The sequence below is a fragment of the Dermacentor silvarum genome, chromosome 6 (assembly GCF_013339745.2).
Source record: "Dermacentor silvarum isolate Dsil-2018 chromosome 6, BIME_Dsil_1.4, whole genome shotgun sequence".
NCBI classification, from domain to species: domain Eukaryota; kingdom Metazoa; phylum Arthropoda; class Arachnida; order Ixodida; family Ixodidae; genus Dermacentor; species Dermacentor silvarum.
In genome coordinates this window covers 79,789,473-79,807,702 of record NC_051159.1, presented here as the reverse complement: position 1 = coordinate 79,807,702, position 18,230 = coordinate 79,789,473, and the positions used below count along the sequence as shown (strand labels likewise).

Here is an 18,230-nt window from a genome sequence, read left to right as displayed (position 1 = left end):
AGGCACAAACGCTTCGCCTCTCTCTTCCTTCCTCTCTCTCTCTGCCTCCGCACTTCTCCAAGACAACCAGGCGGCCAGCGAGAGCGCAGCCTTTTTCCCGTTTCCCCTCTCCTCCCAGTTTCGGGCGCGGGCTTTCGCTTTCTCTCTCTCTCTCTCAGCGGGTCCTGGCGCGCGCGCGAGCCCGCCCGCTCCCGCGCGGGCTCGAAGACCCGGAGCGCGGACCCCGCGCACTCGGCCACCGTCCCGCGACCGGGACACACCGGCACAGCGCTCTCCTCTGGGCGCGCACGACGCTCTCCCCTCAACGCCTGCGCGGCGCACGCTTCCTCCGTAGCCACAGCAGCTGACTTGACGCAACGGCGACTGTTTCCCATCAGGTGAGTGAGGGGGGGTCAATGGTACGAGGCGCAGGGTTACCGAAGAAAACAACGGACTTCGAACTCCGGATCATTTGTGTGCGCGAGAGTGATCGCAGCGTTTCCGGCAACGGATGAAGTTCGTGCAGTGGATGGATCAGTGGATCTATGGCAACGGAGTTCTGCTGCTGAGCGTGAGGTCGCGAGGTTTGAATCCCGGCCGCGTTTCTATGGAGGCGGAATGGGAAAACGCTCGTTTACCGTGCTTTGGGTGCACGTTAAAGAACCCCAGGTGGTAAAGATTAATTTGGAGTCCTCTACTATACGGTGTCTCCCATGGCCTCTAAGTATATAATTTTAGGATGTTCAACCAAGCCAGATCAGTCAATAAATCAGTCAATCAATCAATCAATCAATCAATCAAACGATTGAAGGCTTATCAGCAAGACACATTTCGTAAAGTGCGCTGCTTGCTGACGACTGTTTGTATTCGGCGTGCATTCGAGCCAGCGAAACAAAGCAGGAGCAGCGTTCGAAAATAATCCGGAGTTACCCACTGCGGCATCTCTAATCGCCCGTCACTTACGTTTGAACTTTCAGCAAAAAAAAAAAAAAGCTTCATTCTTGTTTTTTTTTTTTTTTTTTTTTTTTGCCGAGAAAAAGGGTAGATGCGTAGCCGGGAGCCAGAAACGCTTTCGAGTGTACTGAAATGAAGACGAACAGTTCAGCTTTTAAGCGCAGATTCTAGAAAATTTTACAAGTACTGATATAAAGAAGGTAAACACACATGCGCACACAGGGGCAAAGTATAGGGTGTCGTATTCAGAGAGAAAAAAAAAGATTGAGACAAGAACAGTGCGAATCCGCTTATAGTCGGGCGCACTGAACAAACGGGACGTATCCAGCACTACTTTACAGAAGGCGCAGTGTTGGAGCTTTGAACATCTTTCAAAAGAAGAAACGATCAAAATAAGCCCGTGGAGCAAGCCGAGGATCAAACACGCTTGCAAAAAACAGGCCGGTTGACAAACTTGTGTAATGATAATAAAAATTGCTATAATGATATTTATCAGCCTAAATTAACCACACGCAGGGAAAGGGCCTTTCAAATGTATCTGTTTACTATACTCCTGCGTAAACAGTATCAACTATATGCCTTCAAGCTTCTCCCGTCTGATTACCTTATGTAACCTAATTCTGCGGCACTATACACGTGCACACCCAGTCCGTTACTCTGTGAGTGGTGGACAGGTTATCTGTTCTGAACTCTTACATAACCTGAACAACTCGACTTTGCTTCTTCGATACAAACTCAGCCATAGAATATCATCTACTGGATCCCTCAATATTGTTTTAGTGTTCAGGATGTCCATGTATTACAGTTATAGCACTTATCACTTGCCTTTCCGTTTCTGGTTGCGCGCATATTTTTCAAAATTCGACGTCGAACTTCGCGTCCAATGTCTCTGAACGTTCAGTATTCAAGGTAACCAGCCAAAGGACACAGAGGAATAAAATGATAAGCAAAAGCAACAAGAAAGCACCATCGGGGGGAGCAAAGTGACTTAGCGAAAACTGAGAGGCTTAAAACTTCGACGCGTGCCTTCCCGTTAACCAATGAGCGTGACATTACTGCAGTTCGAACTCTGAAGCAAAGTTCCAGGCGCTATTGCCTAAAGTGATGCCACTACGCACTCCATAGCGTAACAGTTATTGTCATCAAAACTCCTTTAATAGCATTTTCACATTTATGTGCAAGTGGCTTACACACATACCCGCCAACGCCTTCCGAATTCTCGCAAAGTTTACGAATTTGGGCCTGTTTTACGATTCTGCGAATGCTGCATCAAGTTTTACGAAACATTAATTCTGTTTGCGAAAACGTATCACACGTCGGTCTCCGTACGTTCCGCTGCAAGTATTTTGATGGTGAAGGATGGAAACTTGCGTCGAGCAAGTTTATACAAACAATTTCTTGAAGCAGGGGAGATTGTCAACAGCTAAGTCGCGGAAAAAGTCACTTTGATCTAGAACCAGTTTGTTGGTTGTCCGTATTTGCTGTTCCTAGTTTGGTATTGCTTGGCATGCTGCGTTTGAAGTTAAATACTCGTTCCTCGAAGTGCGTATGTCCCTGAAAAGAAATGCACTGAACGCAAGCTATATATAAAAAAAAATGTGCTATCTACCCCCGTCTCTCTCTCTCTGCCGCACTGCCTCCGCGGGATTTTACTAACAGTAAAGTTCACAGATTACCAGGTATGCCTACACACAACCCAGCTAGCTGCCGCGAAGCACCCCGTACAGCGACGGGTGCACAAAAGTGCAGGCGCGATCGCGCATCTGATGTGACCATTGCGCTGTTCTTGAAACATCATTCCACTCAAAGAAAATTACAACTTGATCACATTTATTTCTGGCTATGGAAAGAACATTCGTCGCCCCGCTCCCCCTCTCCACACACACGTCATTGTAGCTAAAAATTAGTACAGTAATTATTTATTTAGCACTTGCTTTGCTGAACTACTCTCAAGCTGAAAATTCGCTCCAGCGTGTCAGAAACGCTGCTCTGGGGTTTTTTTCCCGCGCTTAAATTAGCATTTCGAGACGCAAACTCAGCGTGCCGAAATAAGACGTTGGGCTTTGCGGGATTAAGCTACACAAACGGTATCACCGTAGCTACAGATATAAAGTGTTCCTTTACGCATACTTTTCCGGTAAACCTCCTTCCCCCTCTGCCATCCGACGTCTCATCGGCTGCCTTCGCTAGTGCTGTAGGACAAGTCCGGTCTTTTCCAGCGAACACTTTTCTTGCGGAACTCACCGGTCGGGGAGCTCAAAAAGAAAAAGAGAGCTTCCGTAACTGAGTCCGCGTGGAAGACCGAAGAAAACGGAAAGGTATATAGAGCTGCCTCGCTAGGGCTACAGATGCGAGCACGAGTGCATAGTGTCAGGCCGCTTCCAAAGTTTCGGCGAGACAAATTGCCTAGCTGACATTCCGCTGCTGAATGTCAGGCACAGGTAGAACGGGCCTCCAAAGTTCACTTGTCGGGACTTTAGAACAGACTGGAGTTTGTTTCCATGCCCGTGCCTATATTCCTTACGAATACACACGAGGATCACTTCGTCAGAACGGCGTCAGCTCTAAAGCATCACCGGTTTACATAATTTGAAAGGACGGGTCACATAGCATAAATGACATCCTACCAAATCATCGGGGATTATATCTAAGACTGTGCCCTCACTATAACGATATATTTATCTCTCTCCCTCATTCTGCACGTTTAGTAAGGGAGGGGGACAAGAGCTTTACAGCGGTAATTTAGGGTCTGAATCGTTTAGGCGATGCCTTACGGAAACCTTCGCTGGATTTCAGTGAGCCTGTGAAAGGAAAATTTAACGAGGGCAAGAGAGAGTGAGCGAAACTGCTCATGAGGCTTATATAATCTCACAGGGACAGTATAATCTCCACATTATCGCATTGACCTTACAATACCGGCGTATCCTTGCTGCAAGCTTTTAATTATTCATAACGAGGTTAAAATAAATTTACCTGAATACTGCATAATTTCACCGGATCAACGCTTCAGACACAGGCACAGCTTATACATACAGCCGCCAGTTACACGAAATGATACATTCAAGTACAGCTTTTTTCCCAGGGTGATTAAGGAATGGAATGAATTACCAAATTCAGTTGTCACATCTGCCTCCGTCAGTGATTTTAGTGCTGGTTTAGAGAATGTCATCTTCTCTGGTATGAATGCGTCTTAGCATGTATTTTTGTTCCTGGTGCGCATAAAACAATGTATTTTGTCTTTGTTCACTGCATGTCACTTTTTATAGATATTGCCATTATACTGCCTCGTATTAATTTTTTTTTTTGTCGAGATGTAGCAGAATTTTGTATCTTTTCTCCTATTTTTTTCCACTACTGTAAAGGCCCTTAATTGGGTTGACAGTATAAATAAACAACAACAACAACAACAACAGCAAGTAGATCTGTCTACGGGAAACATCCGTTTCGTTTCTAAACAGCAAAGTTTGAAGGTTATTTCAGTGCGACAGTTAATTCCTCGCGGAACCACTTGGCGTGCACGTTCATTCCCTTTAAACAATCATTCAAAGGCTGAATATTTAGGCGGTTAGCAGTACATGAATCTCGCGACTGTCTCCTTGCATGCACAGACGTCAGCAGATCCGACACTTGGCTTGGATCCGATACGCAGCCTAGCTTTCTTCTCGATGTTGATCTTGTTTCCCGGCTGTTCGAAAAACACCAATTTATAGCTTTCACTGCGCGCCCCCTGAAGTCTAAGCGACAAAAATGAACTCTCTTTTATTCGAAATGCCACAGCGATAACAAAAAACGTCTGCAGGAAATCATGTAGGAATAAAACTTTACTTAGTTTGCGTAAGGTATACGCAGTTTGCGTAAGTTTGCGGCACGCCCTTATTGTAAAGTCGGTGATCGTATACAAACACTTCGAAGCTCATATAGAAGCTCCCAAAGCGCGCGTGGAATACGATCACTAACTTCACTAAAGTGCTCAACGAATATTTCGCGCTTGATATTCAAACTTCTGGCAATAAACAAGGCGCAGCGCTCTTAAGCGATCTCTATCTTTAATAAGATCATCAATAACCAGAAAAGCGCAAAAAAAGGACAACTCTGTAGGTAAATAAAAAAAAAAACAAGTTCACTGAAATTTAGCGCTAAAGCCGTATGAGCGCTCTGTACAGCTGCAGCGGCTACTGCCACGCGGTGTCGGCACGACGCCCTCGGCGCAACCCACGGGACCACGGGACCAATTCAATTTACCTCGCAATAGATCCGATTCTCGTCTTTCACACTTCAATGAACCTCCACAATCCGGACGGTTGATCCGTGACTCGTGTGGCGGGCACGGGATCATACCGGGTGTCGTGCTCTCCATAGAAAGCGGAAACCAACGGAAGCTCTCGGAGCTAGCGCACGTACGCTTTTAGAGGTTTTTCTTTTTTTTTTTTTTTTTTTTTTTTTTTTTGGGGGGGGGGGGGGGGTCCTCTCGTACGCGCCTTTCACACAGCACGAGAGAAACGACCGGATGGGATGGCGATTCGCGACAACGGCTGACGAAGCCCAAAACGCGTCACGCAAACGGTATATAGCGTCTCTTGAAGCACCAGTCTTTAGGAAGGCTTCTTTGTATACGTGGCACTCGCGCGGTTCTGGAGAACTAGAGCGTCAACGCCCAAGAAGAGGGTCGGCTGAATGTCTCCCGAAGCACTTCGAGTGTGTAACGTGCACACCCAGTTTAGAAGCGTGCGGGTCAATGCGGCTCATGCAGTACAAATATAGGCACGAAGTCAGTGGCCCTTTGGATCGCGGTACTCACTGTTCGCAGCGGAAAGGAAAATTGCACTCTTTTTGCGTATCAAGTATCGGCAGGATTTCGCTGGATCCTATGCAGCATCAAAACAGGTCACTGTCTTGTAGCTGTATAAAGCATCTGTATAAAGTTTCGAAACATTGTGCGCGTGAATGAACTTGATTGTCGGGTCGCATACTATAGGGCCTATGCGAAGCTTTCGTTGCTGGGAAGCGTCAGGTGTTTAGAACGAGAGTGTTTATCACTGTTTGGAGCTACACAGAGGCCCGCGTTTCCCGGAGCATGACATGACCTATCAGAGAGCTTGCGGAGTCGCTTCCAAACATTCGACAAATCGTGCACGCAATAGCGACGGAAGTGAGACGTGCACTTGTTTGCCGCTTAACTTACAGCGCTATGTTTAGACGTACTTCAGCGCGCTTCCATAAATAAAAAAATAAATAAATAAAAAACCACCATACAACGAAACAAATATTACGGCACATCACAGTACTCGTTGGTATCAACGTTTAAACGAAGCTTCCGTGAAACGTTTCAATGAAAAGCTATGCAAGGACACACATGATGCGCGCAATCTTATTTTACTTCCAAGTACGCGTAAGGAACTCCTCAGGTCCTTCTCCCATCGCAGATGTTTTGTGTTATTTCCGCGGTCGTCGCCGAAAGCTTTGCTTTAAACCGTACGCACAAAGATATCCACGACCCGGGCTCGTGCGGATCATGGAACGCTACAAATGTCTTAGTTTAGGTGGGTTGCCCTGATGTCACTCCGAATTACAGATTTGTGTTTCTGAACGCTATGACGTTATTTCAACAAGTAAGCCTTGGCGCCGGCACGCTTCTTAGGTAGCCCCCTTCAGCAGTCAAGATACTATAGTCTCAATTCCTAGCCTTTAAGTCAACGAGCAAGAAATTATACGTCACTTCAGTTGGCACTCCACCTTTGGTTCAACGCAGGTTCGTCATCAGTTTGTCAAGTAAGATTAGAGAGTTTTAGCGTGTCTTGTATTCCGGTAAACGATAGCCCACTGGCTGTTTCACCGGACGAGCGAAGGCGCAAAGGTGAACGGCATGCGCGGTGCAGCCACCTATAGTGGCGCAAAGAGCTGCACAAGACAAACGCTGTTATAGTGTTGCAGTAACCAAGTATATTTTACTTTGCTGCTGGTGCAAATTTTCGGCAGCGGCGTAATCATGTTTCTTCCGAAAATTTACACGAGCAGCAAAGTAAAATACACTTGGTTACAGCAATATTAGCTGCGTTTGCCTTGTTGAGCTCTGCACCGTGCAGGTCGTTCACGTATCCGCCTCCGCCCATCCGGTAAAACGCGCAGTCCACTTGCGTTTACCCGAATACCCGACACGCTATAGCTCTCTACTGACTTGCGTAGTTATTCTAAAGATGTTGCAACGTTTGCTTCAGTTGTATAAGACAGCACCTTTGATACAGTGTACTAGAATATAGGCAAGTGTGCCGTCCACGGCGCGTTTCGACGGAGGCTAGGGGGCCGCCGCAGCAAGGAACTTGAGCAGAGGGCGCTAGTAGCAGCATGAGCGCGGACATTTTGGGCGTGATCGCTGTCTGTGCAGTACAGTGGCATGCTTCGCAGGTTTATAAGTTAGCGCGTGTGTGAGGTGAGCCTCGTAGCCTGTGAGCTTCTTGCCACGTTGTGTCGTGCACGGTGTTGACGAACAGGTGAGACAGAAGCGGGTTGCCTATATAGCCGACGGCGGGACAAGCGGGACTGGTTTTGCTATATGTACCGTATTGCAGATGGCTGAAATTCCCAAGCTGGCGTGTTGCACCCATGGAAAGCGAGTTGACACTGCGCACAGTGAAGTTCTATGTCCTTCTCCGTTTCACTTTTTATACTAAATCCATAAATCAGGAAAGAAGCTCGAAGCGCGAACAAGCCGGGCTCCTAAAAACGAGGACGAACTATTAAGTAGAAATATTGGCAGATATGTGGCTCGACGCCCGACATTATAGTTACATTTCGTTCATTTCACGATCGGATACGAGATTTTCAATGAAGTCGTTGCTGAGAAATACACTGCTCTTGGCGTTGTAATGTTTGCCCTAATTTCTCTGTTATGTGTGTATCCAAACTAGTCTCAAAATAACAGCTGTATGCAGACGCATTCATTAGCTGCAGTGCCTTAGTTGGTAAAACGCACAACGATATATAACAAGTCTAAGTAAATACACCGAAGGCGCTCAAGGCATGCAGCATTAACACTTATTTGCGCTTGATATGCATATCTGTCTTCTACTTAGGCATCATTTAGAATTCTCCCTGTCGTACCGTAACTTCTTTTACGATATTCGTAGGGACCCTTTAACAGTTGGGTCCCAAAAGTGTGTACTTTCTAATTGTATGGCTTACTTATGTTAAATAAACTTTCAATCTTTCAAACACGAATAAAGCTATTAACGCGTCCGGGTTTAAATGGTAGTAGCGTTATCGGGTGCATTACCGAAGCTGAATTGCGGATGAGACGCAGCACAGTCCTCTGCGGTGACGTAAGCAGTACCACAGCCTCTGGATACAGCGGCCGTGGCAATAGTAGCGACTATGGTGATGATAAAGCTAAGAGAAATAACTGCACCGTCGCGTCGACGATGACAAAAACAGTGGCTGTAATACCAACTAGCCAAGCAGCCTGTTCGGTTTCCGTCGCGCTCCTCTTGCGAGCAGCCCCCTCTCGAGAGGGAGCCGGTCACTGCCACGAGATTCCACTCTCCGTAGCCGCACGGAACACTTTCCAATATTCTTGTGCACCATACCTGTGATGCCTGGAGACCGTGGTAACAAGGGCTGAAAAACCACCTCGGATGTAGCAGCGAATCGTTGCGCAGGAAGTGCCCATCACCACGCGATCTTTGTACGCCAAGGTGGCATAGTTCGTAGTCGGTTCAACCGAGCAAAACTAACGCTTTTACGAAAAGAGAAGACAGTGTCATATAGGCACAAAAGTCACTATATATATATATATATATATATATATAGAAGACGGGCTTTGGAAGGCAGGAGAGGTGAAACCGGAGAGTATAATATTGTGACGCACTCAGCCAAACGTGACTTTTGTGCCTATATGACACTGTCTTCTCTTTTCGTAACAAGGTTATTTTATATATATATATATATATATATATATATATATAGTGAACGAGAAGAAAGGGAACCGAGGGGCCCGATTTTTAATAAGCATATCATAAGAAGCCAATAAACAATAACACCAAGGATAACATAAGGGAAATTATATGCACTTAATAATTGAAATAAAGTAATGATCAATTAATGGAAAATGAAAATGGATGAAAGAACAACTGTCCGCAGGTGGGGAACGAACCCAGGTCTTCGCATTACGCGTGCGATGCTCTCACCATTGAGCTACCGCGGAACCGTTTTCCCATCCACTTTCTGGGGTATTTATGTTTTAAAACTAGAACTAACCCTGGGAGTGTTAGCCAGCGTCACCACTCACATACCATAGGGCGGATGTGGAACATCCTTTCTGCCGCAGGCGTCACGAGCACGTGCTCGCCAAGTTCGTCACGCAGTCGTTGCGGAGTCGTAGCGATTGCCGCGATTGGCGCGATTGCGGGCGGGGCGATAACCAGTGCCGTCAAAATAGAAGCTTCTCCACCGACGTTTACTTCACCGCGTGTTGGGCGTTTCATTCACCGAAGCCGCGGACTAAGTAAACCTTAATGTTCAACGCTTCCCGGCGGCCACATTTCGATGGAGGCGAAATGCAAAAACGCCCGTGTGCTTGCGTTGTAGTGCACGTTAAAGAACCCCAGGTGGTCAAAATTAACCCGGAGCCCTCCACTACGGCGTGCCTCATAATCAGAACTGGTTTTGGCACGTAAAACCCCAAGAAAGAAGAAGAAGAAGAAGAATGTTAAACGCTTTTCGAGATGGCGACACATAAAACCTATTTCCATTTTGAAATAGAATAACAAAACGCAAACAGTTGACGTGGTTTCCGTGTTGTTTTGATTGCAACGATAAGGGGCGTGAATACCTTGCGAGCAGGAGGCAATTAACCTTGAGCCTTCGCCTCCGACAGAAACTTTCTTTTGTTCGCTCTGGTCGTGTCACTGTCTTTGGAAGTCAAAGATAGGGCACATTCGCGGTATATACCATGCTCTCAGAGCTCGCGAAAGTCCACGGTTCCCCGGCGGTTAAGAATTCAGTTCATTCCGGTCAGGCTGTGAAACGGTGCATGTAGGTATACCGCGCATTCCTGAATATTTCGCGGAATGAGTTTGCACGATTGGCCGCTGTGCGTGTATCGATGGCGCTCGATCAAACTGCTCACGGTTAATCGACTCGCGTGGCGAAGACTCAGCGAGCTGCCCGACCGCCGAAGCGCCTATAGGAATGCATGTCTATATAGGCTTCGCCGTTTCAACGCGAATACGATAGCGGTAGGGACGAGCGAACGAACGTGATTTTGAGTTTGCGCGAACGCGCAGTCGCTAAATTCCAACGTTTCTGACTTCGCCAATCAATGCGGCCGCGGACACTCCACAAAACAATACCCAGATCAATACGTACGCCTGATCTCAGAAGGTAAAACTTGGGAACTTCATAAGTTGAGTCCTTCCCTTCACCTCTTCATCTCCTTCCATGAGCACTTCCGAAGCCCTCTACTGGTATAAGACTAACAAGTAGGCAAATCATCGTTTACGATGTTACAACACACAACAACAGCCTCAAAGTAAAAAAAAAAGAAAAAAAATACACGGTTCATCGCATTATATTGCAACAGTGTAATGTAGATTCACGCCAACAATTTAAAGATGCTGACTATATAAATTTGACCCTTTTACACCTGATCGTTACAGTTACGACGCTATACATGCATGCTCCGCTGTTGTAATCGTAGTCGTCGTGACTGGGACCCCTGCCAGGCTTTGTGCCTTTAGTCGCAGCCGTCATTCGTTAAGAGGAACGAGAAGTAAAATTCAAATTCATATTGAAAAAATAAAATTTAACGAGTGAAGTTAAGCAAAATGTGGAAAGGCGACCTTAATTTGTCGAGCATATGACAATTATCACGTATTTGATAGTTTTCTCTCTCTCTCACACACACACGCGCCCATGTCCGTACACAATCACAAACGAACACGCACGCGCACACACGAAAACACACGCACACTCACAAACACACACGCACACACACAGGCACACTAACCGTAACAGGTATTGGTCGGGAAACGACGTGCCGATTCCGCAATTGCTGCAGCAAACGTTTATGCGCCACTACCTGCTTGGTGAAGGGCTTCGCAATCACTTCCCGTTGCCGTATTTAGAAGCTACTCTGTCTTTTCGTGTACTTCACCAGCGTTTCTGTTTCTTGCGTTCTGTTTCATATCTATTTCCCGCTTCTTGATGGAAAAGCACGGAGCTCGCCTTAGCAAATCTAGAGCTTGCGGAAGGAAACTGTTTAACTTCGGACCGCATCGACGACGTCGCCGAAACCTCAGCAGTCATCACCGAGTGCCTACAGCGTGTGTAAACGCGCACAACAAAATAATCCCCGTAATACAAACGCGTTGGGAGGTTCCCATGGGTTTCGAGAGCCATTCCAACGCCACGGCTACTCGTGTAAAGCCGCCCGGCTCGAAGAATGCGGGTGTTTCTCTGTGCGAAAATATTCCAGAGTAAACGCGCTCTATCAAAGAAGGAGTTGACGCTGAAAGCAACAGAGTAAACAGGCTAGGTACCAGCTTATTCACCACACTTTTAACTCATTTGAAAGAGCCTAGAATTCAAGTTGCGCTATAGCTGCGAGGCCTTTTGCTCATCCCGAGTCGAAACTGACAGCTCTCACGAGTCTAAACTGCGGCAACAAAGATGTCTGTTCGTTTCGCGCGTGTGCGTTCACGCCTATGAAACCACTACACATGTACGCACGCAAATTTACATGTACCGCGCCCCAAAACGACAGCACCATGTACGGATATGTTTGTTCCTTCCGTTTTCTTCTCCTCTCATGCACGTTTATCGTTTGTGGCAAACATGAAATCCACTCCCGCCTCTTCAAGAGACCTACGAAAAATGCTCCCGGAGGGGCCGACCGAATATATATATAAAAGAAAGGTTTTGACATCTGTGCTGAATTATACTTGACTATGATGAAGTTAGGAAATTTGCAGGCGCAAGTTGGAATCAGCTAGCGCAAGACAGGGGTAACTGGAGATCGCAGGGAGAGCCCTTCGTCTTGCAGTGGACATATATATATGCTGATGATGATGATAACAAGGCTTGAAGCCCACATCTCGGACAACCACACACACCAAGCCCTTTCAAACCAGAGCTGCTATACTAAAGACCCTGCGCCCCACCACAATCTCCCTCTATCTTCGACCACTATGTTTATTAATCTCGTTTATTTATCTTGCTCTCAATCAAAATATTCCACCCCTTTCCCCTTCCAAATTGCGACAGAACGTGCAAAAAGCAAACGACACTGCCACAAAAGGGGTGCAGAAACTGCCACGAAACTAGCACGATGCGAGCAGCGCAGCAGTGTATATAAAGAGGTCAATATTGCCAGCAAGCGGTTCGGAACGATATAAGAAGGCCGGAAAAGGAGAATGTCGCAGCGGCGCTTTTTTTTTTTCCTACCGGAAAATAACGTAAAAAACAAAGGAAAAACAAATACGAGAGAAAGAAGACGGTAAGGAAGCTAAGAAAATTACCAGGGACGCCAGGTGACTTTAATCCGGGCCTCACATCCAACCACGATCCCGGATTATAAACAGGCACCGTGTGAACGAACGAGAAACCTTCTCATTCGCCGTATCCTGCAAGGGCTAAAGCCACAGCGACGCAGAAGCACCGGCTGTGTGTCGAGCCGGATTCCGATTTCCGCGACCGCCCTTCGTCGCGCAAACAGCTCGCGAGTATATAGAACGACGTGGCGCAGCGAACGGCGCATCATCACCGGCTCCGCGAGGGCCCGATTTCCGCGTGGCCGATACACGCCCTTGGTTGGCGACGCGCGAACCCCAATTTCCTGCTACACATATTCCTGTCGCACGGGTGTTTCGCGTGTGGGTGGGTGCGCGCGTGTGTCCACACCACTTCGAGAAAGAGACAGATTGTGGTTGTGAAGAGGTATGCAAGTTATGCACAAGATCATGCATGCCGTCGACGAATGTCCTAGAGCGTTGAGCGGGAAACCGAAGTTTTAATCAGAAAAAGGTGCAGATCCAACGCAAGTTTTCGCGGAATCTGCGCGAAGCGAGGCTTTCGTGAAGCGGTTAATGAAATGCTACATAAATTTGCTCATTTTACATTCCTCCGTTTTACAGAGGATAAAGCGCGCGCGCGTTTCGACGACATGGACACAGCTCAGTTCTTCCAAGCAAAGCAATCTCGTTCAGAGATGATACCAAGATATGAGGTGTTGAATAAATATTTTGCAAGCACGCGGAGCAACAACCAATGTCGGTGACGCGCTGATAGCCAAATAGCCTATAGGTCACATCCGTGGTACTTTATTAGCGCTGCTTCAAGGCCTCTTCGCCGAGTGTGCAAGCCCCCCTCTCCCTGTGCCCCCCCCCCCCGTCCCAAGCAAACAAACAAAAGCTACATTTCCATGCGAGTACGTGCTCGTTTCCATTTACTAAATGCATGCCCGATCCCGTAGCCGCTAGTGGGAGTTTCGGCGCGGTTGACGACCCCACTTAAATTGTAAATTCTATCTCCAGCAGTGTTAGTATGCACTCCTAAATATAGATATATTATACGCATGCGTTCACTTTCATCACTGCGTACGCCAATGGAGGCAAACAAATGCGGAAAAAAAATTAAATAAAAAACGTCCACTTAATGAGCTAAATTTATAAGGGAGAGGTCGAAGCGAGACAGCTAGCTATAGCATCTAGCATAGACAGCTATAGCATCTAGCATAGACAGCTACAGCATAGATGATGAAATATACCGAAGCGAAGAACGTATCCAATAACAGCAGTGCTGCTGACGCTAAAAATTATTTTTTACCCACTCCTCGTCGATATATATAGCGCGTCTTGCCGACCTTACGCCGGGTGACGCGTGGTATAGGTGTTGCCTACGTTAAAAGAACGCTGGCCTCTTCGCGCAGATACAGGCAGTTTTGGTCTAATTTTGGATGATCCAAATTGTTTCTGATGGAGAGCCTATACGCCGCAGAGTAGCGGCAAAATTTGCCACACACACACACACACACACACACACACACACACACACACACACACACACACACACACACACACACACACACACACACACACACACACACACACACACACACACATATATATATATATATATATATATATATATATATATATATATCACTCGTTCTTATACTGCTGCCGTGTTCCGCGTTGTTGTATACTGTTGTGCGCTCGCCATTTGGTATTCATGAAAAGTTTGGGCATTCTTTCCCTTACACAACAAAAGTCAAGCTGCAACGAATGGGAAGCGTTGTTTCTCTACGCCTTCTTCCGGCGTCTCGCGGGCGTACGTGTGGAATGCAAAGGTGAAATGAATCAACCATGCCGCGAACAAGCCTCCCCATCTATATATATATATATATATATATATATATATATATATATATATATATATATATATATATATACACGTCAACTGGTGCGGCATCCGCGAACTGCTCCGAGAAAAGATGCACATGCTTCGCTACGCCGAAAAGTAAGTGCGCATAAATACGAGAGAGACAGCCGCAGGCGTACATAGGAGCACCGGCTCACGAAGACTGCGCGCTAATTCCTTCCACGTGGTGCCGGCAGCACTCGTTCTGGCCAACATTAACGCCGATCGCCGAGGGAGACACGCAACAACACGCCGTCGCTTGCAATAATCCTTCCTGCGTGGCCCATGCAGAAGCACCCGAGGAGTATAACTGAAACACATCGTTTCCAGAATTAGGCCTGCAACGACGCTTGTGAATCGTGAATGAGACCGCGCGCGCGAGGGCGGGACAAGGAGTATACATACGCGGGCAGGCCACCGAAATCCCATAAATCGGCGTTATAGCCCCCGCGCGAGCGATGCATCTCGATAATGGCTGCACCATGCGAAGTCGAGGAGGGGATAACAAAAAGCGCCGGTAAACACCAACTGGCTCCTCTCTATAACTTCGCTATTCAGTTGATTGCGCACGCACCCGTCGTGGTTGCTTATTGGCTATAATGGTGTTGGGCTGCTAAGCACGAGGTCGCGGGATCGAATCCCGGCCACGGCGGCCGCATTTCGATGGGGGCGAAATGCGAAAACACTGGTGTACATAGATTTAGGTGCACTCTAAAGAAGCCCAGGTGGTCCAAATTATTCCGGAGTCCCCCACTACGACGTGCCTCATAATCAGATCGTGGTTTTGGCTCGTACAACCCAATATCTTAATTTTTCTCTTTTAGCGTGACGTTATGTTATACCCCCATCAATAGACAACACTACGCGACAATACAAACGCCTCCTTGCTTATACAGCCACATGAAGCCAAAGAAAGCGTACGGGAGAATGAACTGTTGTTCTTGCCTTCATTCTTTGTTGGCTTCATGTGGGTGGCAGAAACAAACATGCTAAACGAAAATGAACGCCCATTGGTTCCCCTTATTCTTCTCGCTCAACATCTCTCCTGATACGTCAATAAAGAAAACAATACAAGGCACCACAAGTTAAGCACAAGGCGACCGCTTTATCGCGCGTCTATATAGTCGCTGCTTACAGTGGACAATTAGGTGCAAACTACATGGAGGACATTCCGACGTACTTGCGCGCAGCGCGCCACTCGACGTAGACGTGTTCGTTGTCGCGTCGCCCCTTAATAATCGCGCTGTAAAACGCTGCCAAAATGCACACGATGTTTACCTCGAAAAAAATTACACCAATAAAACAGGCGGGGACCGGATTACGCATTGTTAACTTGACGCACTTAGTTTTTCACAACGAGCCCTTTTGATCGGCAATGCGCTCATTTTTTTCTTTTTTTCTCTCTCTTTGTCCCTCTTTCGCCGTCTTTCAGCGGTGGCATAAGAAGCGCGAAGTTACAAACGCGCAAAAACGACATGCAAACGTTAGCGACGCCGGATAGAGACTGAGAATACTATGTGACCAACAAAGTAGGACCCGAGTTTTAACTATAACTTCGGACACTAACGACGAAGAACAATAAGTTATTTGTCGGCATACGTAAAAAAAAATTTTTTTTTGTTGCAGTTTCACCCCAAAGGCGAAGCACGAATTGCGATAGCAAATTAGTAGAGAGCTATACGGAGTAAGGATAGTAGTTTTATCAGCTGTATAAACTTGGACATGCATGCAGCAGCACCAGCAACCCGCAGAACTGTTGTCGACGCCGTCGGCGTTTTGCCCGCGTTCGCACCGAACGCGCGCGGCGTTTTTATATAATTACGTATTTGGTGCCGCAGCTAAACCTCCCGTCCCCCCACAGCCTTTCGCGCGACGGAAAAGGTTGCGTTTGCTCTCTATATATGGCTCTGCATGATGAGCGACTTGTCTTATCCTTACGTTTCATTTTATTGCGATAGCAATTATATGGACACTCCAAAGCAGATTTCTGCCGTCGGCGTCGCCGTCGTCGTCGCCGTGAGGTTCCGTATGACGTCAACGGCGATGAAATCGTCGCCGCGCTCCGGACGCTGTATGTGCGAGTGAAAGGGCGCGAGGGACGCGCGCTTTCACGGGGAGCGAACGCACGTCGGAGAGCAAACGCGCGTTCTGCGCCGTGCTCCCTGCGCTGGCCCGAGAACTCTCACACCGAGGCGCTGGGGATCACTCTGCCATCATCCGACCGCAACCTTTCTCGTACGCATCCCAACTTGCTGAGATACGACTAACTCGGCAACACTACCCCCCACCTCATCCTTCCCTTACTCGCCGGACAGGCTGTCTGTTGGCGACAACTACAGACGAATACTTTCCCGACGCCCCTTTTCTATTCCTACCTCTACCCCTCCCGTGGTCCAGCTCAATGCCCGCACTGCGGTGACCGCCCCACCCTACTGCATATGGTCTGGCTTTGCCAAGACATTCCCCACGTCCCTCCTGTTCCAAACCTCACCCTCACCTCCTGGGAGGAGCGGCTGATCGACGCGACGGCGACTGGCCAGCAATGGCTGGTCGACCGTGCCGAGGCGGTGGCTGCTACCTATGGGGCCCCGGACTAAGGGCTCCACCTTCGAGGCACAACTGATCACGATATTTTAATAAAGTTTACTCTCTCTCTTTCTCTGAAGGGCTGCAGAATTAAGAGCCTCTTTCCTCCTTTCCATGGCAAGTGAGCGGAAATAAGGAACTTAGAATGAGACGTGAATCAAAACAAGCCGTGCTGTAAGGCTTGCGGTGAGAACGGGTGAGTTGTTACCCGTAGGCTACTGCGATCAGGCACCAACCAAACAAGGCGCCGAATGCGCAACCTTCCTCTGCGTCCCCTCGAACTCTCCAAACCCGTCTTCAAACGGACCTATTAATGAAGAAGAATAGAATTAGGAAACGTTCTGTCCGGTGTACTGTGAACATGCTAAAAATATATAGCACGAGATCAGCCGACAGCGCAGTTCCAAATGACAGCAAAACTGGCCCCCGCAGTTCGCCTGATAATCAGACCGCCACGCGCAAGCCCATTGACGCTCATTCGCGAGCGTCAACGGAAATGACACCATTGCCCCCCGGGACCAACGGAAAGGCGGCATCCACAATTTACATTTAACACGAACCCCTCCCTTCGCTCTCTCCTCCCCCCTCCCCACCCCCTCCCTTTTCTAACTTACGGCAACATCTCCCTCAGAGTACTGGCGCCATGGCTTGCACGCGATAGTAAGACGTGTCAAAAAGTGAACTGTAAGAATTATACCTTTATTAACCGCTGTGCAGCTTCATAATACTGCGATAAAGCTCTAAGCGAGCATCTTGCGCAGCCCCCGAGAATATGGCGTTCAGCTGCCGCGTCAGAGCAGCGCCTCGTCGTCTCGAAGGCCATGCTGCCTTCACTGCGCGCACCAAAGGGATCCCGGCAACCGTCGCGACCAAATTATTATTTTTTACGCTACTTATTAGCTACCTGAGGCTATACGATTTCCGACCATCCGGAACTACGAAATGGCCGGCCAACGACAAAAAAGGAAAGCAGAGAAGGTGGAGACGAGGGCGGGGAGGTTGTTTCTAATCCAGCGCCAGGGCAGAGAGTCCGTCCGCACAAAGGCCCGCAACGTTCCGACGTGAAAACCCCGAACACAGCTTTCCCGTCCCGCGACCTTGCAAAGCCGGAAGTCGAGTTTTCCGAAGGCGTCTTTACAAATCACCCGAGACGCGGCGCACGAACGCTTGCTAGCGGGGCGATTAAACCCGCATGGGAAGCGGATAACGACCGAAGCCATCGAGTCAGCAGCCAGAACACGTCGTGGTCGCGACACGTTGCGTCATTACGCCAGCGGAGTCATAGATGATTTCGCGTGACA

At 47.9% G+C, this 18,230-nt stretch overlaps 2 protein-coding genes across 3 annotated transcripts in view; one reads left to right on the top strand and one right to left on the bottom strand.

Moving 5' to 3' along the window:
* The window catches only part of LOC119455647 (RNA-binding protein 42), a 153,012-nt gene that overhangs the window by 77,278 nt on the left and 57,504 nt on the right, over window positions 1-18,230 (bottom strand). The window lies entirely within an intron of this gene.
* The window catches only part of LOC119455648 (uncharacterized), a 52,627-nt gene continuing 34,642 nt past the window's right edge, over window positions 246-18,230 (top strand). The window contains exon 1 of the mRNA XM_037717066.2: window positions 246-377. The gene's annotated coding sequence lies outside the window, so the exon portion shown is untranslated. The remainder of the gene's footprint in view (window positions 378-18,230) is intronic.